Source organism: Natrix helvetica (genome assembly GCF_964273705.1).
Source record: "Natrix helvetica genome assembly, chromosome: Z".
NCBI lineage: Eukaryota > Metazoa > Chordata > Lepidosauria > Squamata > Natricidae > Natrix > Natrix helvetica.
This window is the reverse complement of record NC_138554.1, coordinates 93041304-93067070: the sequence shown is the minus strand read 5'-3', so window position 1 is coordinate 93067070 and position 25767 is coordinate 93041304. Positions and strand designations below refer to the sequence as shown.

Below are 25767 nucleotides of genomic sequence, written 5' to 3'. Positions count from 1 at the left end.
GCCCCCGGAGGCTTCAGGGAACGTCCGGAGGCTTCCCTGAAGCCTTCGGAACACTTAAAACCACCCTCCGAGCAACCCGGAAGTGACTTCCGGGTTGCTCGGATGGTCGTTTTAAGAGCTCTGAAGGCTTCAGGGAAGCCTCGGGACGGTCCCTGAACAGGCACGAGACGTGCGTCTCGATCGCCCGGGCTCGGATCGCCTCTGCCGCATGGCGCCTCGGGCCCGGCTTCCTTGTACCGCTCCGCCCAGCCTCTGCGCACTCGCCAGCCGCCTCGATCCCTTGCACCGCTCCGCCCAGCCTCTGTGCACTCGCCAGCCGCCTCGATCCCTTGCGCCGCTCTGCCCAGCCTCTGCGCACTCGCCAGCAGCCTCGATCCCTTGCGCCGCTCCGCCCAGCCTCTGCGCGCTCGCCCGGCCTTCACATCGCTGCCCCCGCCGCCAGGACGGGCTTGGCCGAAGGGAAGTCCGTCAGGCATCGCCGCCGCGGAGGCCTGACGGACTTCCCTTCGGCCGAGCCCGTCCTGGCAGCGGCGGCGGCGTCAGCAATGTGAAGGCCGGGCGAGCGCGCAGAGGCTGGGCGGAGCAGCGCAAGGGATCGAGGCGGCTGGCGAGTGCACAGAGGCTGGGCGGAGCGGTACAAGGACGCCGGGCCCGAGGCGCCACGCGGCGGAGGCGATCCAAGCCCGGGCGATCGAGACGCACGTCTCGTGCCTGTTCAGGGACCGTCCCGAGGCTTCCCTGAAGCCTTCAGAGCTCTTAAAACGACCATCCGAGTCACCCGGAAGTCGCGCCGGCCTCGCCTCCTCCTCCTCCTCCTCTAGCCGCGCCACGCCAGGCAGGCCGCGCAACTGCCTCGATCCCAGCCTTAGGCGGCGCCGCGCCACGCTCAATAGTCGCAACTCAGCTGCCTGCCGCTTTTCCCCTCCTTTGTCTCCCAGCCGGGGCGGCCCGCCGCCGAGTTGCGACTATTGCCGCCGCTGCTACTGCCGTTCACAGGACCCGCCTCTCACCCTCTTCCTCCAGTCGGCAGGCTCCGATTCATTTGCTGCCTGCCAGGGCCTGGCGCCGCGTTCGGGCTAGAGGGGGAAAGGAGGAGAAGGAGAAGGAGGACAACAAAGCCCCCTTCGCTTCCCCCCCCTTTCGGCTTAATCCTTGTGACGCCCGCGCAAAGCCCCGAGGGGACGGATTCCTGTGCGGGACACATGGCAGGAAGGCCATAGAGTCCCCCCTCCCTCAGCCGTCCAGACGGTCCCTGAAGCCTTTGGAACGCTTAAAATGACGCTCCAAGCAACCCGGAAGTCACTTCCGGCTTGCTCGGAGGGTGGTTTTAAGCGTTCCAAAGGTTTCAGGGACGGTCCCTGAAGCCTCCGGGGGGGCGGGGGAGGCTCTTTTCGCCCTCCCCAGGCTCCTATAAAGCCTCTGGAGCCTGGGGAAGGCGAAAAATAGCTTTTAAAAAGGTGAACTCAGCTGGCCAGCGCATGCATGCGCACTGGCCAGCTGACAGGGCAGAGCCTCGCGTGCCCTGACAAATGGCTCCGCGTGCCACTTCCGGCACGCGTGCCATAGGTTCGCCATCACGGGCCTAGAAGGTTGCCCTTGCATGGGCCCATGTGAGTCTTACAGACAATCAGAATACATTTCTACACAGGAACAGGAAACAGATAGGTGGGGCCGAACAGATTATAAAAATCCCTGCAGGCCCTTCTTCAGCCCTTCCTTTCCCTTCTCTTCTTCTCCACCAACATTGAAGCATGTGATTACCTTTTCTGTTCGGGACTCAGGCCATGTGATCCTGTCCACCATTAAAACCATCTTTCCAAGCCGCCTCCATGTCTCCAGTGTCTTTTTCCCCACTTGGAGCCGAACCCAGAAGGACATTTCTTTCATCAACAATAAATGAAAAAATCCCTAAAACAATTAAAAAAACATTTCCTTAAAACAATTAAATTTCTTTAAAAAATATTTTCTCAAACTAATAATAATTTTAAAAAAACATTTCCTAAAACCAACAAAATTTCCTGAAAAAATTAACAATAAAATATCCTTTAAAAAAACATTAAAAGCATAAAGAAAAAAAATCCCAGTCACTTACCAGCAGGCAGAATCAGCTGCTCTTCGATGTGATGGATGCAAACAGCAGGCAGGCGACCAGGCAGGTAAGCTAGACTGGAGGAACACAGGGACAACTCAGTCAGCTAGACCCACCTGGCATGGAGCCGAGACGGCCCAGGGAGTGGCTGCAAGGAAGGCCTCTGCCACATCCCAGGCTCAAGTAGACTGCCAAGCCAGATGGTAGCTTCTTCCGCCCCCCCCCCCCCCGTCCAGCGAAGTCACCTGCTGAGCGCCAGTTGGCTCCATGAGCCTAGGGAGTGGCTGCAAGGAAGGCTTCAGCCACTCTCGAGGCTCGCGTAGACTGGGAAGTCGTCAGGTAGCTTCCCCCCGCGTGCACCCTGCAAAGTCGCAGACATAGGCTTACTTACCTGAGAAGGCAGTAGTAACACAGCAGGGCAGGCAAGCCAAGAAGTCAGCGAGGATCAGGTCAGCGAGAGCCAAATGATGATGCAAGAGCCAAATCAGGAAAAACAGTAAGTGGGCCATTCGCAGTATACCATATTTTTCAGAGTATAAGACGCAAAGAGGCAAATTTTTTTAAAAAGTTTTTGCACTCTGCAAACCTCCCAAAATGCTGTATCAGTGTATAGGTTGCACCCAGATTTTCAGCCTCTTTTTTGAGGGGAAAAAGGTGCGTCTTATACTCCAAAAAAATGGTATATAGAGTTCTCAGCCTCAGAGGCAGGGCAATCGATGAGTGGCAGGTGAGTAGGTAGGCAGGCCAAGCATGATGCGGATGAGCAGGGCGAGCAAGCAAGATAGCGGTGACTGGACGGGCAAGGTGAGAGAGTAAGCGAGCGGTGACTGGTTGGTGGGGGAAGCAAGCAGGGTGAGGGACCATACCAGTATGGGGGCCTCTGGCTCTGTCAGTATGCAAACATACACCCAATTTCCGGACCAGTAGGAACCCACCACTGACATAATGTCTATGTCCTAGATCTCAAGTCTACACAGTTTTGACTCTGAAGCCTCTTTAGAGGCTTTCTAAGATTAAGTCGCCTTGTTATTACCACTAAGCTTTGGCTCTAGCTTCCACACTTCAGTCCATTATAACTTTCCTAAGTTTCACACCGGAACTATTCAAATTCTATGGCAGGCCTCTAAATCAGTTCCAGCTAGTCCGAACTGGGGTATTTGTTCAGAAAAGGAAAATAAGATTTTTGCATTATCTTCTGCCATGTCTAGCATAACTGCTAATAGCAATTGTTAAATGGCTTAGTTGTAATTCGCAAAACTGCTTGGGCAACTACAAGAAGTGTAATTTCAATTGACTGTTCAATAGTAGGCATCATAGGCTGTTAAAATATTACATGCCAGCCACTAGAATCTTACAAGTCAAAAGTGATTTACTGCTAATGAATGTATGCCATGATGAATACTTCCATAATTTCACACAGCTGTTGTTTATCCAGTATAATTTCTAAAACATTGCATGACAGCAAGCTGCAAAGAATATCTGTACTATAAAATGTAATGCTGCTCATTTAACAGAAAATGATTACCGTAGTTTTTGGAGTATAAGACGCACCTTTTTTCCTCAACAAACAGGCTGAAAATCTGTGTGCGTCTTATACATCGAATACAGCAATTTTTGCCTCCTGAAGCCCCACCTCCTTCACAAAAATGGCCGTGCATTGCCTTATGGAGGCTTTCAGAGAGCTCTTGGGGGCTGGGGAGGGCAGAAATGAGCAATAAAATGCTCCCCGGCCCCCAGCAGGACTCTATAAGCCTCCATAAGGCTATGCATGCAATTTTTTTGACAAAAAATGGGCCCGTGTTCTTGAAAAATGGGCCATTTTTTGCTCATTTTTGGCCCTCCCAGCCCCCAGGAGCACTCTGCAAGCCCTCCCCCAAGACTATTTATGCCTTTTTAAAAAGGGGGGGGGCATTTTTGCAAAAAAAACGGCTGCTTTGGGGAGTTTTGCAAAAAACTTTTTTTTCCTTTTGGAAAGCTGGGTGGAAAACCCAGGAAGCTTTCAGATTTGGGTTATGTGAGCGTTCCAAAAATCATCCAGAGTTCAAGGCAGAGCTTTCCTCAAAGTTCCAATTTATTGAGGCAGACATGTTGGTACATCTGTGGGAAACCTGAATCTGAAAGCTTCCTGGGTTTTCCATCCAGTTGAAAGTTCAAGATTTCCCCCCCTCCCACACCCACAAGTTCATCACATGGTCCAATCTTCCACTGCTACGCTGGCAATTCCACCCATCTAGTTCCGGTCAGGTGCAGAGGTGCGGAGACAAAAAATGACCTTGGGCTTCTAGAAAGGAATGTTTTATTTTGACAACAACATTCTACTCCTTCCTATTCCCCCTCCCAATTCCTCACTAATGAAACAATATAGTAAAATAAGAGAGGGTGTTGCAGGCCAAAATCCTAAAAAGAATATGACTGGAGGCCTGACACTTTAACTGATTGATGAGAATTACATTGATCAAGTGCTATGCTAGCAGAAACAAAATCTTAGGTGCTGCAGATTGTTAGTGATTTCCTTCTCCAGCACATGGATAAATACACCTGGAAACATCTACCTATCTACCTACCTACTGTATTTCTCTCTCTCTCTCCCTCCCTCTACCTACATACATACCTACCCTCTCTCTCCCTACCCATCAACTGCATTTCTCTCTCTCCCCCTCATCTACCTACGTACCTACCTACCTACTCTGTCTCTCTCCCCTATCTATCTACTGTATTTCTCTTTCTCTCTCTTTCCCTACCTACCTACCTACTCTCTCTCTCCCAAAATGAAGATCTTATGGCAAGAATGTGCAAACAAACAATGAAAAGAATATAATGAAACTTTGGGTAAGGTGTATGTAATGTATTATAATGTAATGTAAATTAATGGTTCTTCATACCTCCCTGGATTCTGTCTGAACTTCTCCAAGAGAAATAGATTTTGGGAAATCCAACACCAAGGCATAGTTTATTTAAATAAAATTCCATCCCCAAGATTTGCATTTTAAATTAAAACTATCATTTATAAACCACAATGCCTGATTTGTAAAACAAGGATATGATTTAGTGTTTTGTATGAATTACATTTCTTTCCAGAATGGAGGAAACAACTAGAAATGTTTATAGAATAAGTAACCATTCGTATGATGCTCTCCAAAGTGCTAAGGCTACTTTTGTGTAGGCTATCTCTGTGAGATGGAAGTGTGAAAGTGGGTTTGGAGATTAGTTCTGTCAAGGTAAAATATATTCATTCTCATCATTGTCCTTTCTCCATGTTCTATAGCAGAGAAGAGCTCTTGGTATCCTCCAGAATAGGACTGCATGTCCCTTAAATTCCAGATAGTATAAGTAGTATCAGAATTATTGTAATAATCATTTAAAACTACTGGAGAATAACAAGTTTCTAAATCTTCTGTAGGTAGCTCTGCTGTTGTATAATCATGTTGCTGAATAGCATCTCTTTTAGTTGACTGAATAGAGAAATATTGAAGCATCCTGACAAACCCTCTTCTTACAAAAGTTGATGAATAGAAAGGAAAGTTATCAAACTAATGCAGCTGGCCTATATATTTACCTTAACCTGCTCCTGTTTATAGTGGCTTGGCATTTTCAGTACTATCATTCAATATATCAACACAGATGTACTTTGGAGGATCAAATGAATAGATTTAATCATTGCAAGGAAGGGAGACAATAGATTGCATCCACAATGCAAAAGTCCAATAACTAATAAATGTTATGTAATAAGCATATCAAAAGGTTATGTAATAAAGATTATATAATAACCAGTATATATAAAATTCATTTGCAATTGAGGACAATTAAATCTATGACTTCTGCATTATATATCAGCATGATAGAGAAGATGGTCATGTACTTGCTGGAAAGAACATTTCTACAAATATCATACAGTACATCATTTAAAGAATCCAAAAGAACGTACTATTGTCACTTGTAAATGTAAAAATAAAATTATTCATCCACTCAGGCTTCTTTGATCTACAATTCAAAAATGTGATAAAATAAATAAATAAAATTACATTTTTGATGTTGAGAGCTCTTTATGTATGAGTAATACCTCAAGCCCTTTAAGAAAAATAGAATATTAATCTCACAAATAAATTATATCAAGTATTACTTATTTATTCATTGTATGGCACATTCATATCATATTTCAATAACACCACAAGAGATAAAAGTACAAAATATAAAATTATGTCTAGATTATAATATTTTTTTGCTTCATTTGTCATAGCCAAAAAATCTGCAAAGTATCCATTACAAACTCTATTTTGGCACTCTGAGACTATACGTTAGATAGTTTGTTTTTCTGCCCCAGTCATAATTCAGTGGTGGTATTTTACCTAATTTATAGAAGACAACCGCATATCTACCATGGTCAGTGTAAATTTGGTACAGCATTGTCCATATCGCACATGGTTGGTCAAGTCAAGGTGGATTTTCCAAGATACAAGGCAAACTTTGAGATTGAGGGAGGGCATTTTTTTATCCAATGTTGTTTCCACGTATTGTGCATGTTAAAATTATCTTCTACAATTATTTTATCAATAGAAATAGCTGGATGTCTAAATCTCAACCTCTTTTACTCCAGGCACTCTACATCGCTCAATATTAGTAGTTGGAAGTTATCAATAATCTTCAGGTTTTTTTGAAGGAGGACATTTTTTTTGTCTTATTTCTGAAGACATTATGACTCAAAATACAGTCAATATGTAGGAGCAGTTTGAATTATCCCACTAACAATACAATCTGTGCCAAAATGCAATGGTGCATCAATCCTATTTGGGTATGGGCTATTAAGCCATCCTGAGGAACAATACTCTGCTGCTGAATAAATCAAGCTGAGTAGAGATATCTGCAGTGTGTCTGTTGCCAAATTTCAACTAATATTGCACAATTTGTGCAGAATGTTACATCTACTTGTCAATTTGGCAGCAATTTTTTTCAAGTGTTCTTTGTAGGAAAGTGTCCTGTCCAAGATAACACAAAGATATTTATAATATTTATTGTGATTGAGTCTGTTTTCCTTGACATGTACATTAAGCTCTTGCTTGCTGATCCATTACAAAAATGAATGCATGTTATTTCCATCTTGGTTGGATTATGCTATAATCTCCATTTGCAGAAGTACTTATCTAATATACCTAAGTTTTAAGTGACGACATCTTCAGTTATCTCAAAGGATTCATATTGAGTGGTTAAAGCTCAGTCATCTGCATAACCAAAGTTCCTGATCTTTGTATGAAAAATATTGGTATGTGTAAGTCAGTGGTGGGTTTCAATTTTTTTTGGAACTTACTCTGTGGGTGTGGCCTCCTTTGTGGGAGTGGCTTGTCAGCCATGTGACCAGGTGGGAGTGGCTTGCCAGCCATGTGACCGGGTGGGAGTGGCTTGGCAGTCATGTGACCGGATGGGAGTGGCCAAGACAATGTCACTGAATTATTTACCTCAATGGATGATCTACAAAAAGAAGATATAAAAAAGGAAATTTATTATTTTGTGCACTTACTACTTAAATAAGATTAAAATAAGTACACAAAACAATAAAAGAGCTACTTACAGAAAGTAAGTAGCTTACTACTTACTACTTGTATTTCAAAGGGAATAAATACATATTTAATTTTACACATGTTAACAGCGGTTGGAATTGCGTTTGCACAACAGTGGAAAAAACAAAGATATGAAAAGAATAAATATTATGTGGAAAGTTATCACGCAGCCCTCTCCCAGAAAAATGAAATATCCTAGGAAATATTGAAAAGGCAGAATATTATATTTTCCTGGATGTGAAAAAGGGAGAAACACATTTTAAACAAAGTAAATTCCTGCAGTTTCCTGCCCATCCCCACTTTGTCAATGGGCCATTAAGAAGGCCAAGCTAGTCCACTTTACATAATAAAGAGTTCTCCCCATCAGGGGGATGGGATTAAGGCATGATAATATTTGCACTTTACTCAACTGACCACATGGTATCTGAGAACTCTGAGAATTCAACCAAACCTGGACTCAGCCTAGAGAGTTGCCCCTGCATGGGCCCATGTGAGTCTGACAGCCAATCAGAATACATTTCTTACACAGGAACAGGAAACAAAGAGGTGGGACTGAACAAGTTATAAAAAGCCTAGCAAGCCCCTCCCTCACCCCTTCTCTTCTTCTCCACCAACATTGAAACATGTGATCACCTTTTCTGTTCAGGACTCAAGCCATGTGGTCCTATCCACCAATAAACCATCTTTCCAAGCAGCCTCCATGTCTCCAGTGTCTTTTTCCCTACTTGGAGCCGAACCCAGAAGGACATTTCTTTCAATAATTAGAATGTGCAGGAATGAATAAATTGACAATTAAAATCAAGACGGCTTCTAATACTTTTTCACATGGGATTTGCTTTATCAATTGCTAACTAACAGAAACAGCAATTAGAAATCTAAAAGTATGAAAGAAAACACCAATTATTTAAGGAAAGGTCACTAAAATGTATAAGGAAATATTATTAGCACTTGATCATTATTAACATGTAGATAACTGCGGGACATTACACACTCACACACACAAACTATGACAGTGCCAGGAAAACACCAAAAAATAACAATCTCCTTAAAATATGGCTTTTAAAAATCTTGTCCACCTTCTTATCATATATTAAGTTTTAAGGAATGCTCTACTGCATGTCTGAAAAAAATATCAATGTAAGTTAAATGATAAGATACCTATGTGGGTAGTGCCCAGACACGCAATAGAGAATATAAGTATACGAAAGGAGGAGCCAAGATGGTGCCCCTCCATCTTTGTACTTATAAATGAAGACTGCCTTTTGAAACTACCTTGGGGGAAAAAAATCTCTGGTAATTGTCTTAATACCCACTCTGAAGGTGCTCTGGACCTCTCCTGTTACGTGAGCTTCCTGATTAATTTTGACTATTTGACTTTTCCTCTTTCTGGTGTACCTCCGTGCCTTGGAATTGTGAAGGAAAATTAACTTTTCACTTTTGGATTTGCCTGCCGCCTTGGACCGGCACAGCTGCACGCTCCTCTGACGCAATTTCTTTGTAAAAGACTTATCACCCCTGAACGCAGATAAATGGGGCCCAAAAAACCACCAACGGGCAAGTCATTCTCTGCTCCTGCTTCTGCCACCTCCAGTCCAAGCATGCAGCAATGAAGCATGCAACTTCATTGTTACAACAAGAAGGGACTAGAGAGAGCTCAAAAGAACTATCTGTTAACCAAATGTTTCAGGAAATTATGAGGGGTCAAAATGAGTTGAAAAAAGAGGTGACAGATCTCAAAGATGAACTCAGAGGTGTACAACATCATATAACAGAACACAAACAAAGAATTGGGGTGTTGGAGGAGGGGGCAACTGGATTGGGGGAGGAGGTTAAGGCAGTCCGGAAGGGAAATTTAGAACTGGAAAATTTTATGGCAAAAATAGAACTTGAAAGAATGTCCTTTTTTCTCAGATTCCAGAACCTACCAGAGACAGAAAATGAAGATCGTAAGGATATTATGAGTACAATTTTAGCAGAATATATTAAGAGAAATAAAGAACAGTTGTGGTGGGATATGGATCTAGTTTACAGGATTAATTCACCATATGCTAGAACACACAATGTTCCAAGGGAGGTACATGTTAAGTTTCTTAGGAGGACCACGAGGGATGAGGTGCTAGAGGCCCAAAGGGAGGGACCATTAAAATATAAAGATAAAGAAATTACCATTCTTAAGCAAATTCCGAAAAAAATCAGGGGAAAAAGGAGCAAGTATTCCTCCTTATCAAAGAAATTATACAATAAAGGACTTTGGTTTAGATGGTTATTGCCAGAGGGAATGCTGATTTTTGGGGAGGGAAACAGAATTAGAATTAATACAGTGGAGGAGACTGAAGCCTTCATTAAAAAACATAGTTCTCTCCTAGAGGACGAAAATAGGGGAGGTGGTGAAAAAGGTAGTAATGTGCAAAATATGAAGGGGGAGGGAGCTGTGGCTCTATCTGGGGACAGGGAGGAGGGAACAATATCGAAAATGCTCAGGTCACAAAAATAAATGTATTTGAAATACTATGGTAATTGTTGATATACTAGAAAGTGACAAAGAAAGAGATGATTGAACATATGGTTGATATAATGTAAAACAAGATTCTGTTTATGCTTATCTTTTATACGTTATTTTTAACATTGTAAAAATTGTGAGATTTGGGGGGATTTCTACCACTAGCATGGGAGCTGCCAAAATTTTCTATGTACCTTTTTTACCTTTCCCTATAAATGTTTAAAAACCAATAAAATTCTTTAAAAAAAAAAAAAGAGAATATAAATATAGAACAAAAACAGGATGTAATTACATATAGAGAGCTTTTTAACATAGAAAGAGGTGTACTACAGTTAAAGCCTTTGAATGTACTAAGAGAGGAAAGGGTAATTCAAACCTCGTTTCAGTATAGACAGTTACAGGCCAGATGGAAAAAAGATCAGAAAATTGGTATCATGAAAAATGAGGATAATTTGGTAAAACAAATTAGGGACCAGGGTCAAATGCATATAAAAAGGTTGTATAATATACTGATAGAAATGGATTCTAAAACAGAGTTAGTTACAGATTGTATGATTAAATGGGCACAAAACTTTGAAGAACCAATAATGATGGAAACATGGGAAAAGATTTGGGTAAGGAATGTAAAATTTACACAAGCTCAAAACTTGAGAATTTCTGTAAGATGTTTTATAGATGGCTTTTAGATCCTAAAAAGTTAGCTTGCATGTATCCGAATTTACAACCTAAATGTTATAGATGCTACGTATTACCATATATGGTGGACTTGCAAAAAACTTAAAGCATTTTGGATAAAAATATGGTGGATTATTCAAAATATTCTTAAAAAGAGGATAAAGTTCACTCCCCCAGCTGTTCTTGTTAGGGATAATTACAGACATACAGTTATAGAGACCAATTTGATTCTCAATTTAACAACGGCAGCAAGATTGCTGGTGGCGCAGTACTGGAAGAAGGAAGAGTTGCCTACTACTCAAGAATGGACATTAAAAGTAGTAAACTTAGCAGAGATGGCCAAAATCTCAGCATATCTCATTCAGATGAGAAATACAAGTTGGAATGGAGAAGATGGATTGAATATATTCAAAATAAATATTGGATTAAGAAATTCCAATTATCTTATGAGTGAAAGAACAAGGATTGGTATAATTTATCTAAAGTTAACTTAATAAAAGAAGAGTTAAAGTACAAGAGGAGGAAGATGTTGAAGTTAGTTAGCTTATGTTAGCGTATGATTGTTAAATGTTTATACCCTGTATTTTGCTCTGGGAGGTTGGGGGGAGGGAGGGTTGGAGGCGGGGTGGGATCGGGGTCGAGGAAGGGGAGGGGGATATATTTGTAAAATTTATTAAAATTCTTTAATAAAAAAAGAAAAGAAAGTCACTTGCAATTTCATAATCTCCAATTTTAAAAACTCCTGATACAGATTTTCACAAGTATCATTCCAACCCAGAATATACTGCTTGCGATACCTTTTTGCTACGCATATAAATGCGCCCATAGTTCTTCCTTTTAGGGGGGATCCAGCCTAAGCATTTGTCAAGCTTTCAGCAAACATATCACATTTTTCCCTCTTAAAATTCCACTTTGGGTGAGAAAAAGATGACACAAAGACTATAACTGTATTAATTTCAATTAGAAATGGGGAACGATGGCTATGGGGTAAATCTGTTAGTACTAATTGAGGGGTATCAAGGATGTTGGAAAGGACATGAATAATAATGTGCAATAGTTCTTGACTTATAACAATTTGTTTAATGGCTGTTTGAAGTTACAACAGTATTTTAAGTGACTTATGGCCATTTTTCATACAATTATTACAGCCTGCTCATGGTTCCATAATCATAATTTGGGTATATGGCAATTGACATATATTTATGACAATTGCACTGTTCGATTTGTAACCTTCCCAGCTGTTTTTTGACAAGCAAAGTCAATGGGAAAAGTTAGATTTGTTCACACCATTCATTTAACAATGGTTATAGTTCCCTTAACAATAGCAAAAAAGACATAAATGGGACAAATCCACTTAAAATTGCTTTTTGGGGTCAATGGCGGCTATAAGGTAAGACATACCCAACCATCCAATGTATGAAATGTAACAACCTTACATATTAGTGCAAGCTATTATGATATAGTTGTGCATTTTAGTAACAAATTAACTTTTGTAAAAAAAAAATTGTGGAGGAGAACTGCTGAGAATCATGAAATAAACCATCTTTTTCATTCAATAACTTTAAAAATCACAATCAATCAATCAAGGAATTGTCTTCAAATACATCCACGAATACACTAAATCAAACTGCAAGTTTTATCCAGCTAAAAAAAGTTGAATTGGTAGCTGATATTTATGGTATGGTCATTAAATGCAACAGCCTTTTTTAATGATCACCATGCCTGCTCTCTCTAATGTGGCTATTAAACATATGAATGGGTAATTGAGTGGCGCAGAGAGTGCCTCAAAGGCGGGACAAGCCTTTAGAAGCCTAATCAGGCTCAGACCAGCCTGCCCTGGGTCTTCCAAAGTCTCCCCACTCATGGGACAACAGTGCTGTTTTTCCCTTTAGGTTCCTAGAGCCTTTTCCTTCCTAAGAGGTATTTTCCCCCTTCCCTGGGTCCCCACCAGGTCCCATACCTTTTTCCTCACTTATCTTTTGAAGATCCTTATATTGGAGAAAATGGGTGAAACACGACTATCATTTCAGCATGTGGTCCAAGAACAAAGTGCTCCATTTTGCCTTCTTAATAATTCTATCCTGATCATGTTAAAGCAACAAGATGAAGCAGTTCATCCCTGAGTTGTGTGGTGATTTCTGGAAGTGGACATTATTTTTGACCACCCACATTGCTGTGCCTTTGCTGCATGTCTGCACAGAAATGCTGCAGAAATGTTCTACAAGGCTGTGCAGGACATGTTAAGGGAATGGTACACTCAGTGGTGGGATTCAAATAATTTAACAACAGGTTTGCCCATGGTCAAGTTGGCTGCTATTGGAGACGTGGCCCATATGCAGACTCCAGCTCTGCTGCACATGCAGCACAAGCCTCTCGTGACAGCCAACCTGATCCTGGGCAAACTGGTTGTTAAATTTCCACCCTTTGCCAAAAGGCTGTTTCCGAGGGTGCTTGTCTGGATGTTGGTGTCACGGCTGTTTCAGCCTTCTGGACTCAGCTCTTTTAAGAGACAAGGTTTCCGAGAAATGAGGCGGGGGGGGGGGTACCATAGAGACAAGGAGTTGATGCTCCCTAGAGCTCATGTGGGAAGGTGAAGATTTGGGGGAAAGTGGAGGAAGGTATTTTCCTCCTCCCTATGGAGGTAATCCCCTCCCCTTCCACAATGCTTCCAACAGTAAACAACAAGACTTAGTTGAAATTCTCTATTTACTATGGGGCCTAAAGAAAAAAAATGGTTTTCAAGGGTCATTTAAATGACAGCAGGGCTGGAGCAGCTTGAGAACCTTTTAAGAGAACTCTTCCAGAAGGCAAGTGCCCTGATAGAGAAGGCATATTTTCTAGGCCCCATTAGATGCTTTTAAGATGAAACCTGCAGAATCAAATATTAGCAGATGGGCAAAAACAATAATAGAAAGGCAGTCCTTAAGAACCTGTGATATGAAAGCTTTATAGACCTCAAGCAGCACAATTGACTGCAGCCAGAACATTAGTTGCAAGCTGTACAGCTCATACATACAGCCAAGGCATACTGAAGTACACCCAAAATTACCTATGCCACTGCATTCTAACTCAGCTGCAGTTTCCAAGTGTCTACATGAGCATTCCCAAAGAATGTCCATTGCATCACTCCATATACAAAGTGACTAAAGAATAAGTGATTAGGGATTTGTAGTCAAGAACACAGTGCAACATGTTTACAAATTTAAGGAAGGACACTCCCATCCATGTGCATCTTCAAAGACCCTGCAGAGTGTACATTTTTCGTGCCAGCACAGCCAGAGTCTTCTTTCATGTGCTGGACATCTATAAGTAGACCCTAGGCACGGCATGAACAAAGTCCCTGACTGGACCACGAGAAAGTGAGCTGTACTGGTATAAGAGATCATCCTGGCTGGTACAGTACGACTGCATTATTTTGCAGTCAGGGACAGGCAATGGAGACAGCTGGTGGCTAAAAAGTAGTTGTAAATGATGGGTAGACACAAATGGGCCTGAACTTTGTTTCCTGGACCTCGAGGCCTTACAACAGCTTTCAGGACTGATTGTCCCCATGTTCAGTGTTACTGTAACTTTGAACTGTTGATAAACAAATAGATGTTAAACAAGGATTACTTATATTGTTTTAATTCAGTGTCATATTTCACAGATTCAGTGCTTTACAGTTAAAGACATACAGAAGTTATGATGTTTTGCAGGAAAGGAAAAGCATCACTTAGTACAGTTGGTATATAGTTGATCTTTAGCATGACTCATGAATGCTATTTCCTAACCGGTTTAAACTGATACAACATTGGGAACAGACAAACAACACGAGAAATAAATATTAAAGTGATTGGACAATTTTGGGGAATTTTGCTCAGAAAATTAAATTTACCAATATTACCACCAAATAATTTCTAAATTATACTTTAACATGCTTCTGTGATATATTGTGATTAATATTGCCTAAGTGTGGTTAATTGTTGAAGGTTCTGCAATATCAAATGAGTCAATTGTCAGTATCCTGATAGAAATCGACAAAAATCACCAAGGTTCTCTCTATAACTTCCATAATTACTTCTAGATTGACCATGATGACCCTATATCTAACGGTTCCTTGATATCCAGTAAATATTTCCACCAGCAGGGAAAATCCTGGCATACTGAACACACACCAATAGCTGTTAAATTGCCTGAATTCAACGAAGTGTAGGGAATTCTTCCTGGGGAAAAAAAAGAAAAATTAACAATATGAATGGCTGTTGATAGACCAACTTCCCTAATGCATCATGAAAAAAAAAACATCTAAGGAACAATCTAGTAGGCAAGTAATGGCATAAACAGACCAAGATTATTATATATATTAATTTTTCAGGGGGAAAATAATGCAAATAGTTTAGACATATACTGCATTAGCAGGCAGCGTGATGAATGTCCTAGTTATAGCATTGCCACAAATGACATCACACTTTCCTTTTAAAGCATCTTGAAATATGTAGCAATGGAGTATTATGGACTTCAACATGGAGATAGAAGTCAATTAAGGCTCAATGTATTTAGCACCTTGTACATTTTGCATTGTTCATCTCAACCAGTGAGTGCTGTCTTACTTTTACAGTTAAGTAGAACTGTTTTGCAACAGGTTTGTAACTGCTATCACTATCAACTTCCAGATTATAATTACTGCTGTTCGTTAAACACTTCTTAGTGGGTCAATTTTACTCATACCTTTTTTGACTTTAGACCAAGGTCTATTTTTTTCTAATGATTATTTCTATCAGATGTTTGATGATTATGTCATCAGTTTGGTACCAACTCCTAAGACTACAGAAATAAATTTTCTCAAAATGACACAGATCTTCAGTTTGAATAGATCCTTGAGAGTCCTTTCTTAATAATAAATTAGTGAATATAATAATAACACAAGTTTTGCCGTACGGATACTTTACCTGTCTGAAAAATGTATCTAGACATATACAACTCTTAGGGATAAAGAAGGCATACACTAAAAGAATTGAATAGGTCACTATTCAGTGAGTTCTGAGAATTGTAGTCCAAAGTATTTAATGAATGCTACCTTAAAGAATGCTACTGTGAAAATAGATAACAGGTAGACAATAATCTGCCATATTTTCAATATTTTAAAAAAGTGTAGGCTAAGAAATTAAATCAAGCAAAAGAATTATAATTCTTTTAATTACCATATCATCACCATAATATCTTATTTGAATCACAGCTTGCAATCTATTAACTTGGGATCATCAAATTAATTTCCTTTTGGTTTACTGTTACAAACGAGATTTCATTATTATGAATCCCTACAGAGCTGTAACCCTCATTTTGTTTTACACTGAGGCAAGGAGTGTGACATCCAAACTCAAGTAGAGATATTCAGTGAAGAATAATTGATTAAAAAGTGCTTTTCCCATGGATATTAGAGCATGCTTGTTTCCTCACTGACATTATCATGCCCATGTATAGACTGATTTTTTAAAAATCATCATGGAAGGTGAATATGAAATAATTGTTAATTATGCGGGAATACAGTGAAATTGTCCTTAAATACACACTTCAAGAGCAAAATTCCTTTGAGGCCATGAGTAGCAATATTTTGACAGTTTAATTGATTCACAGTTCTTTGCAGGCATCAACTCCATTGGCAATTTTTACTTTAATTATTCACAAGGCAGCAACTGCTTTAAAAAGTTGGTAGTATATTTCCATGTTTCAGTATAATTTTAATTGCAGTTTTTAAATAATCATGTAACCTAGATATGAAAGGGAATAAGGCAAAAATCTTACCTCTACAAGATGATTATCTCTTTCTTTTAGATACCAGCTGGCATAAATTTTGGACAAGGTCTAGGTTGCAGAGTCTGGACTAGTCAAACTAAAAATAGAAGAAAAATTAAGCCTTTTATAATTTTCTTCTACTTTTTGTTTCAAGTATCATTTTCAATCAAGAAGATTTTTTTTTGAGAAAAAACAAAGCCATACTTTATAATATCTTTGTCCAAATCTTACCCTTCTACTTCCTGAGTAGAAGGGTAAGTGAAGAGATATGGCAAATATTTCATATCACAAACATGGGTTCAACTCAGATAAAGGTAAACGTTTTTCCTGTCATGTCCCATTCTAGGATATGGTGATTATCTCAGTTTCTTAACTAAGGGAGCCAGTATTGTTCAAGACACTTCCATGGCCATGTAGTCAGCATGACTATATGCTGAGGTGCATGGAAATTGTTACCTTCCCATCAAAATACTACCTGTTTATTTACTCACATTTGCATGCTTTTGAACTGCTATGTTGGCAGGAAGTAGGGCAAGTAACAGGAGCTTACACCAACACACAGCGGGGACTCAAACCTGGAAGTCAGCTTTCCAGCTGACAAGCTCTGTGTCTTTAACCGTTTTGCCATTGTGCCCCCAAACAATTAAATAGATGCACTAATATAAGTAGATAGACTTTAGATTGTCAAATACTGCTTAAATTCAAGTTAGTTTTGGGGAGGGGGAACGAAAGTACAAACAAAGCAATAAACCTGTTGCTCAGAGAGGAGAAAAGATAAAATTTGCACATGGTGCATAATACTGCATAAACAATTTCTTCTTAAAAGATTTCCCATTTTAAAGGATAAAACAAGATGCATCTAGTAAATGTATTGTGCATACTTTGCTAAAATTAAGAAACAAACAATATGTTTATAAACGTTTGTTTTTTCCCAATATAAATTCAACAGAAAATCACTTTGGGTTGGTCTATGATCTTTTTTTATTTGGTTTATTCTTATTATAATTATAAGACCACAATGACTTAGGAGAAGCACTGGTTTCCCATTCTTTAAAACAAGTACCACTAACTTCTTTTAATAACTGTTAAATCTGCATAAGTATTAAAGCCATTTGATGAAAATATAACTAACTTCCCTGAAAGAAGCATTATCAAGAAAGGATTACATTTTGTTCCTGAACGACAGCGCAGTCCTGTTCAATTATTTTCACTTCTAAGTCCTTCCATTCAATCGGTAAAAAATTATGGTTGACTTTGGTTAGTACATAAACATAGCTATCAAGATGGGAATTTAAATATAAATATTTTTCAATAATTAAAAATAATTAACTATTGCAGCATGCACATGGTCACGTAATCAAAATTCAGATGCTTAGCAACTGACTGATATTTCTGATGGTTGCAGTGTTCCAAAATCATGTGATCATCTTTCGTTACATGCAAAATCAATGGGTAAGCTGGATTCACTTAATAACCATGTTCCTAACTTAAGACCTGCTGTGATTTACTTTACAATTCTGGCAAGAAAGGTTGTAAAATTGGACAAAACTTACTTAACAAATGTCTCACTTAGCAACATAAATTTTGGGCTCAATTGTGATCGTAAGTCGAGAACACCTGTACATGGATCTGGATCTTTTTCTTTGGTTGTACCCTCTAATGTAAAGAGCTCTTGTTCTTTTGATGGATGGACTCTCGGATTATTGTTAGACCTTGTTTATGCCTAATCCCTTGATTGTTTATATAACTCATAAGAAAGATTTTAATTGCAAGCCTAATTTCCAGAAGCACATTTTCAAAAGTTCTGAAGTTAATCAAAACATGTAAACTTTTTATTTTTGTTTTTAAAAATGGAGACACTGATGGGAATCTATACTCTAATTACCAAAGTGTGTATTTCATTTGTAACTATTCCTAACTCAATCGTGTTAAGTTTTAACCAATGTGCGTAGATTCAACCTGAAAAATATAATAGTTGGGTTGATATTTAAGTATAAGAAATAAATCTTTTGGTTTTGTAAATTGTGATTGGTATTTTCTGATTAACTAATTTATTTGGGGTTTATTAATTTTGGATCTAAGACTTATTGAAGAAAGGTGGAGATTCTTTCTATTTTTTACTCAAATAAGTCTATTCAAACAACATAACCTGTATGATCAGAAGAGTTCCATCCACTTTTTTCATGACTCAAAAACTTAATGTACAATTGATAGATTCTTATTCAAAATTCTTAAAATATAAAGTTGCACAAATATTTGTTTAATGGCAAGGACTAATTAATTCAGATTTTATGAAGAAAACAGATAAGCAAATTAATATAAAGTCTGCCATGATATTTTTAATTAAGCTTCTGTTGCACAATATCTCATCTGTTCTACCTATTGTAGTATTTTCAATATATCAGAAAATTAAAAAAAACCCAGATGTGACAAGTGATAATACAGCAAAGACATTCCTACAGCAACCTAAGTTTCCAATTCCTTCCATATCCCATATTATGAGACGCATTATCAGATGAGAACCTAGTTTGTTCTCCATACAATTGTTTCTGTTGTCAAAATTCTGTCTTGCGCGTCAATGTTATTCTTCAGCAAATCAAACAGCTTATAACAATATAACAACAATGGTTCTAAGGCATTGTAAATATAGCCTTAAGACTTAACTTCATTGCAAATAAAACCATTGAGATTTTACTCTGAGATAAAGGAAGATAGAGCGAGTTAATACATAAAGAGGGATATGCTAGAATTCCCGTACCATACAAAGCCAGAAGATATCAAATTGGAAGTCAAAATCCATTTAGAAAAGGGTGATATTTCTTTTAAAAGATTATCAGAATTGTACAAAGCAAGCGGAACTGTGGTTAAAAGTCACTCATGCATTGTCTGAACAAACATCTGTCAAACCCATCCAGCAAATTTTAGTTTTATTTCTATTTATTTAATTAATTTACTATTTATTTTTATAATTTACTATTTATATTCACTTTCATTACTTTATAAATAACAAGGCAGCAAACGTACATAATATGCCTCTTTCTTATTTTGCCCACAACCACCCTGTGAGGTTTGTTGGGCTGTGAGAGTAACTAGCCCCAAATCCTCCAGCTGGTTTTTCATACGCAAGGTAGAAAAGAAAAACACACACCTGGGTTGCTAGGTCCGCGCCTTAACCATTATCCCAAACTAAATGGAGATGACATAACTCCATTTCTCGTTTAGGTAGTTGGGATTTTTTTTAAAAAAAATCATTCTAATATGCTGTTTTGCTTTTTTACTTTACTATGTGAATCCAATCAATTGTTGCTTATTCAATGAAGTAATCAGGTAGTCCTAGCTTAAAGTACACTTCTTCAGAGACTGTTCAAAGATATAATGGGGGTACTTATTAAGGCCCTTGCAGTATCTCCATAGTCACATTATTGCCTTTTGAAATTTTCACTGCTGGTTTCTTACAGTCAATGGGGAAGCTGGCAGGAGAGCCAAATGGTGATCATATGGCTGTGGGACACTGTAATTATAAGGGATTCATGCTAGCAACTAGCGCAGCTAGGACTGCCATCCTACACCAGCATGGTTGAATTGCATTGTATCATACAACTACATTGATTAGTGATAGAGTTCCTGGATCTAAATACTGTTAGTAAGTTTAGGAGTAACTAATCCAACAATGATTTAGCAGAATGAATGAATCCATGAATATACTTTAGTTCTCTCCTGTAGGTTTTTAAAAATATTATGATAAAATAGCATTAACAATGTTAACGTAATATTTTCATAGATCTCTTCATAAACAAATGTAACCATAAATCAATAGATATTATATGACTTAGGGTGATCCAGGAAGCAGAAAATTATTAGATTAGAATAATAGATAGTTGGAAAGTACATGAAAAAACAAAGGAAAAATCTGGGTCATTCAGAATGCTGAATATTTGTTGAGTGTCTGCTTAGAAAAAGGTTTGATTTGGATATGTGGAATAAGCAAAAGAACACAACAAAGGAATTAAAATGAATAAAAATAAATTGAAAATTATGATTGGATTGTTTGTGATGTAAGACATATTTAATGCAAGTCTAGCCACCATTGAACTTTTATTCAACTTTATACAAGTATCAGGTACATTCATGTTATCTGAGTTTCTTCAAACGGTAAGTCTGAATAGCCAGAGCCTTCAAGGCAAATAGTGACAGATATTGACAGCTGTAATTTATTAACATTTGCCACAAGATCTTTCCCTGTAGTTGAATATCTTCATTTGTAAATGCTGACATCTTTATTATTTATATGATTCTACATTCCTCCAGGCCAGATCCACCTCACGGGCCAGGAGTAGAAGCCGTTGTCTGGAGAAGAGAAAGGCCAAGCAGCAAGCTACCTTGCCTTACACCTCTTATGCAGTGCCCGCTTTACCTGCCTCTTCTTGAGAGGTTCCAGGCGGGCGAGATCGCTGCGCTGCCACCTGAAAATGCTGTAACCGCAATCTCTGCAGCGCCCGCTTCCCCTTCCCCTTCTCAGGCAGTTTCAGGAGGCAGAGATCACAGTGACACCATTTTTGGGTGGCAGCGCAGCAATATTGGCCGCATGGAACTGCCCGATAAGGGGCAGGTGAAGAGGATGCTGCGTGAGAGGTGTAAGGCAAGGTGGCTCACTGCTCGGCCTTCCTCTTCTCCAGACAACCCAGTCGGCTTCTGCTCCTTGCCCGTGAGATGGATCTGGGCAGGAGGAATGCATGCCCCGTTTTTGCAATCAGGAAGGAAAAATAACATTTCAGGCAGCGTGTGGTTAAAGGCTGCGGGGATTGCAGATCCGTCTCTCGGGCTAGGAGCAGAAGCTGACTCTCCTCCACCTGGGTAAGAATTAATCCGGACTGGGCTATGTCTGGAGGGAGCCAGGCAAGTGGGAGCTCTGCGCGGTGGGCAGGGAGTGTATGTGTGTGTTGGTGATGGTGGGATCTTCTGGCGAAGACTTTCCTTCCCGAGCCACACAGCTTTTGGTGGGTCGGAAGGGTGTCATGCTAGCTACCTTCAACCCTGGCCAGCCCGGGAGGCAGATGGCTATTTGGAAGGCTTTTCAGGGGGGCCCTAGAAGCAAACTTTGTAGGAGGCCCATGCCAGGCCCTGGGTGTGCCGTGAAAGAGCGGATGTCATGATGAGCCAGGACCAAATGAGCCAGGACCAGATGCTTGGTTCACAATAATCCCCCAAAATTAATGTGCATCTTATACTCAGAAAAATGCAGTATATTGTATGAGTAAGTATTATTTCCTGGGTTTATACAAATGTCCCTCCATTTGCCTCCCCCCAACATTTCTAAAGACAATAGGGAGTAGCCCAAAATTGTAACACAATAGCATCTTAACATTCACAAACTCTATTAACCAGTATGATACTTCGCTCAGAGCAACATGTTATGTATTTTTGAAATGCAACACCTGAAGAAAGATAATCAGTAGATTAGGTTTGTACAACTAGAAAAGTTTAAATATGATTGTTTATAGCTTATCATACTGTGTGAATCAGGGCTGGGTTCCAGCTGCCGCTACTGCAGGTTTGCTCAGGGATGCGTTGTGTGTTGGTGTGCTTGATGCTCTCTGCACGTGCATACACGAGGGAAAAAACAAGATGGCGGTGCCTATGGCGCAGCTGAAAGAACCTGTTTGGGGGCGTGGCAGGTCTGGATCACTGCTGGTTTCAGCGACCCATGCCAAGTTACTACCGGTTCGGCCATACCGGTCCCAACCAGTAGGAACCCACCTCTGGTGTGAATATAATTGGCATAATTAGCTAATGATTTATTTTGTTGCATAAAATCTGACAAATTAGAAGTTCAGTTAATATGCTAAGTGAATACATCCATATAGCAACGTATTTATTCATTGGAATTCCTGAATTGAGGAATTGAGATAAAGAGTCTCAGTTTTTTATAAAAAATATTGTCAGATAGCTACATTATATATCTTAACACTAAATTTCACTGTAATCATTTGTAGAATTTACCTTTTCTTGGCTAGGTATTATATGTTCCTAAGAACTTAAAAGGGGGAGAGTGAGTTCTGTTCTCATAACATATTAACATTTTAGGCTGATACATAGCTTGAGTCTTGTTCATGTAATTAATTTATAATTCAGAGTAGTAATGTAAACCCCAAAGTATATTGTAAACCATTGTTATGTAAAACATAACATAACATAAAACATGTGTCCTTGTTTTTTACAATATAAAGATAGCACTGCAATGAATATATTTTTTTATAAACCTATTGATCTGGGCACATATGTGCAGATTTATTGGCCAGAAAGATAGCAAAGCAGCACAACTATTAGCAAATGTAAACACTTGAATAATACATAATTCATGAGAGCAATACAAATTGACTGTTCACTTCCATGGAGTAGTTTCATGGATGACCAGTGATTGCTATATGTTAAAGAACAAAGTTAGGATGTGAGCTACAGCTGTTCAGAGCTATCAGTCAGTAACTTTTATGGGCCACAAAACTTTTATGGTTTTTCCTGCTCTGAATAGGCCTGCTTCCATGCTTGAAGCTCAGTAAGTTCATGTATTCAATCATAAATGTCTATACATACACAGTGACACCGAATCATAAACTAAGCCATATTGACTTTGTTGCACAAATCCTGACAGTGCATTTAGTGAACTCAGGAAATTGGGCTAATTTCATTATTTAGTTAGCCACGGGTAAGCAAGTTGTACAAAGATAGCCTATAGATTTAAACTCAATGAGTTCATTATTCTGGTGAGTAATAGTGACTTGCCCACAGGCATTCAGGATGGAACTATAACTGAGGTCTCACAGGGCCAAATCTGACTGTCAAATTGCTTGAAAGCTGTTGTTCTTTTGCATCTCAACAGCAGCAATGGTCCCTTTGAGGTTTATTAGCTCTATTTCTTCACAGTTCCTTAAAGATGGAACATTCTTTATAGATTTTCCAGTCTATTAATTTTGAAACATTTATGGCTCTAGAGTAGAATGTAATATAGAAGCAAAAGGTATGAGATTCCCTTACTCAGGTCTTCTCTAAATCTTCCATATTTATATATTGTGTCATTTTTATCTGACCCTTCTTCTAAGGAGTTTAGGGCAGCCTAAATCATCTTTAATATTCATAGCTGTGTAGCTAAGTAGAGATTTGAACTTGTGTTTTGTCAGCCTTTCAACCTCATGCTATATTGTATAAAAATGGCTATAAGAGCATTTCTATTAATCTGTATTCATTTTGATTGGGAAAGGAAAGGCCACTTTGTTTTCATGACCTACCTACCAATGATTTATTTAGTTAAGATCTATAATTAAGTAGTCTTGGTCAGTATGGCATACTGAATTGTAAACTAATTACTCTGGGTACATTCATACAGGGCTAAAACCTGATTTGCTTTCTTGCTATTTAATACATTATATGAACCTATCCTTTCTCTTTTAAAATCCCTTTGACATTTTCAAGATTTGGTCGTTGCATTGCAAATTGCCTCTAGTTTTTCTACAATGATTAGATAAAGAACAAAACCTAGTTTCTGCATTTTTATAACAATATATTAGAAGGAATCTCCATTCATGTACTTTTAGCAAATTAATATTTAAAAAAGCATTTGCTTTTAAATTAAACACAGTACTAAAGACAGTGCAGGAAAAGAACATGGTGACCTGTGTGATGTGTCATCAGATGCTTTTGACAAAAATATGCAGCCTTTGGTCTGTTTTCTGATTATTAGCAAGAGGATAAATCTTCTTTTCCGCATTTTCATGTAAGAGCATGCTTGAAGAATAATTATGAATGTATTTTATATGGAAGGAGTTGTGAACTTGGTTATGGTTAACTTGGAATTTATCACAAATTCCTTTCTCAAATATGTGTACAGTCATGGCCCTTCTTAATTTTAGTAAAACTCACTGACTAAACCATAGCCTATAAAACCATAGTTTAAGTAAATCACAATTTATGCATAATTATGCAATTATGGCTTATAACTGGAAGCTATAAATATACCAGAAAGCACTCTCTGGAGCAACAATGGCCTGTAAAGCAAACAAACTAAAGTCTTATCAAGTCATATCAGAATTTGTACAATGTATGAAATGGTTTGTCTAAAATTCTAGGTCTGACTTGAGTTACTGGAACTCTGCAACCTCAACTATTTAGCCTCAAAAACAAACAAGCATGTTTCACATACTCTCACAAATTCAAGTTTGTCCTTATCCTGCTAAGTGTACGCTTGCAAATGGTACTTATCTGCTAAACTGAAACCAAAGCATTATGTCTTAGTGCCTGGTGTGCACCACGGCCACATAAATTTGGTTGGTTGGGGTGAAAAGCCACGCAGATATTGCAACTTGTTAACTAATTATTTTGGTTTAGCATATTTATTTTTAAAGTTTGGAGACAGTAGAATGCATCCAGACTTTTAAACGAGTCCCAATGATTAGGAAGCAATTCCAAGCAGGCTGGGATCTCCTTGGAAACCCTGCTTTTAGTCTTCGTATTGGGGAAGCACTCTACAGTTGGCGTTATGGTTATACAAAGCACTACTTAGAGACTTGTGTGCAAGGGGAAAAAGGGAAGAGGCGAGCTTTTCTCGCTGTTCCTCACTCTCGAATAACCTTCCAGAGACTTGAAACCGAGCAGCTGAAGACGAAAAGGGGAGGGGGGGGAGAGAAGCACAGGATTTCACGCATACCTTTTCCCAGTAGCTAACACTCTGCCTTTGGGAATTTGGGAAAACACTCAGAGTCCAGGCTGTCCTCTGGCTGCTCGCCATTTGGAGTAGCTTCGATTAACCAGAGATTTAAGTAGAAGCTATAACAAGACGCACCGGCCGCGGTGAAGTAAATCAAAGAGCTTAAAGATGCGGCGGTGGGCGTGGCAGGACGGCACGTGGACTGGCGAGAGCGGCGGCAGCTGCGGGGATCCCGTTGTTGCTATTTCTTGATCTGGGGAGAGTCAGGGAGTGCGATGGCCAGCGCACATCCGCCAAGGTATTGTAAAAGCCTTGCTGCTGCTTAGGGTATAATTTGTACTTGCATTTATTTTGTATTTTTTTTCATCCCACAGCATAGTTAATTAAATGTACAGGAAATAAATAAGAAAACAAAGAAAAAGTGAGAACGATAGGAGGATGCTCTTCAGCTTTCCTTGTGTTTCCCGCTGCCTCTCTTGGC

The 25767-nt window shown here is 39.3% G+C and overlaps 1 long non-coding RNA gene across 1 annotated transcript; it reads right to left on the bottom strand.

Moving 5' to 3' along the window:
* Positions 1–14452: 14452 nt before the first annotated feature.
* On the bottom strand, positions 14453–25430 carry LOC309382185. Its single transcript, XR_014173639.1, has 3 exons — positions 25287–25430; positions 16604–16685; positions 14453–15018 (listed from the first exon to the last, which is right to left on the bottom strand). It is a non-coding gene; the product is annotated as an uncharacterized lncRNA (long non-coding RNA).
* Between the last annotated feature and the right edge of the window lie 337 nt (positions 25431–25767).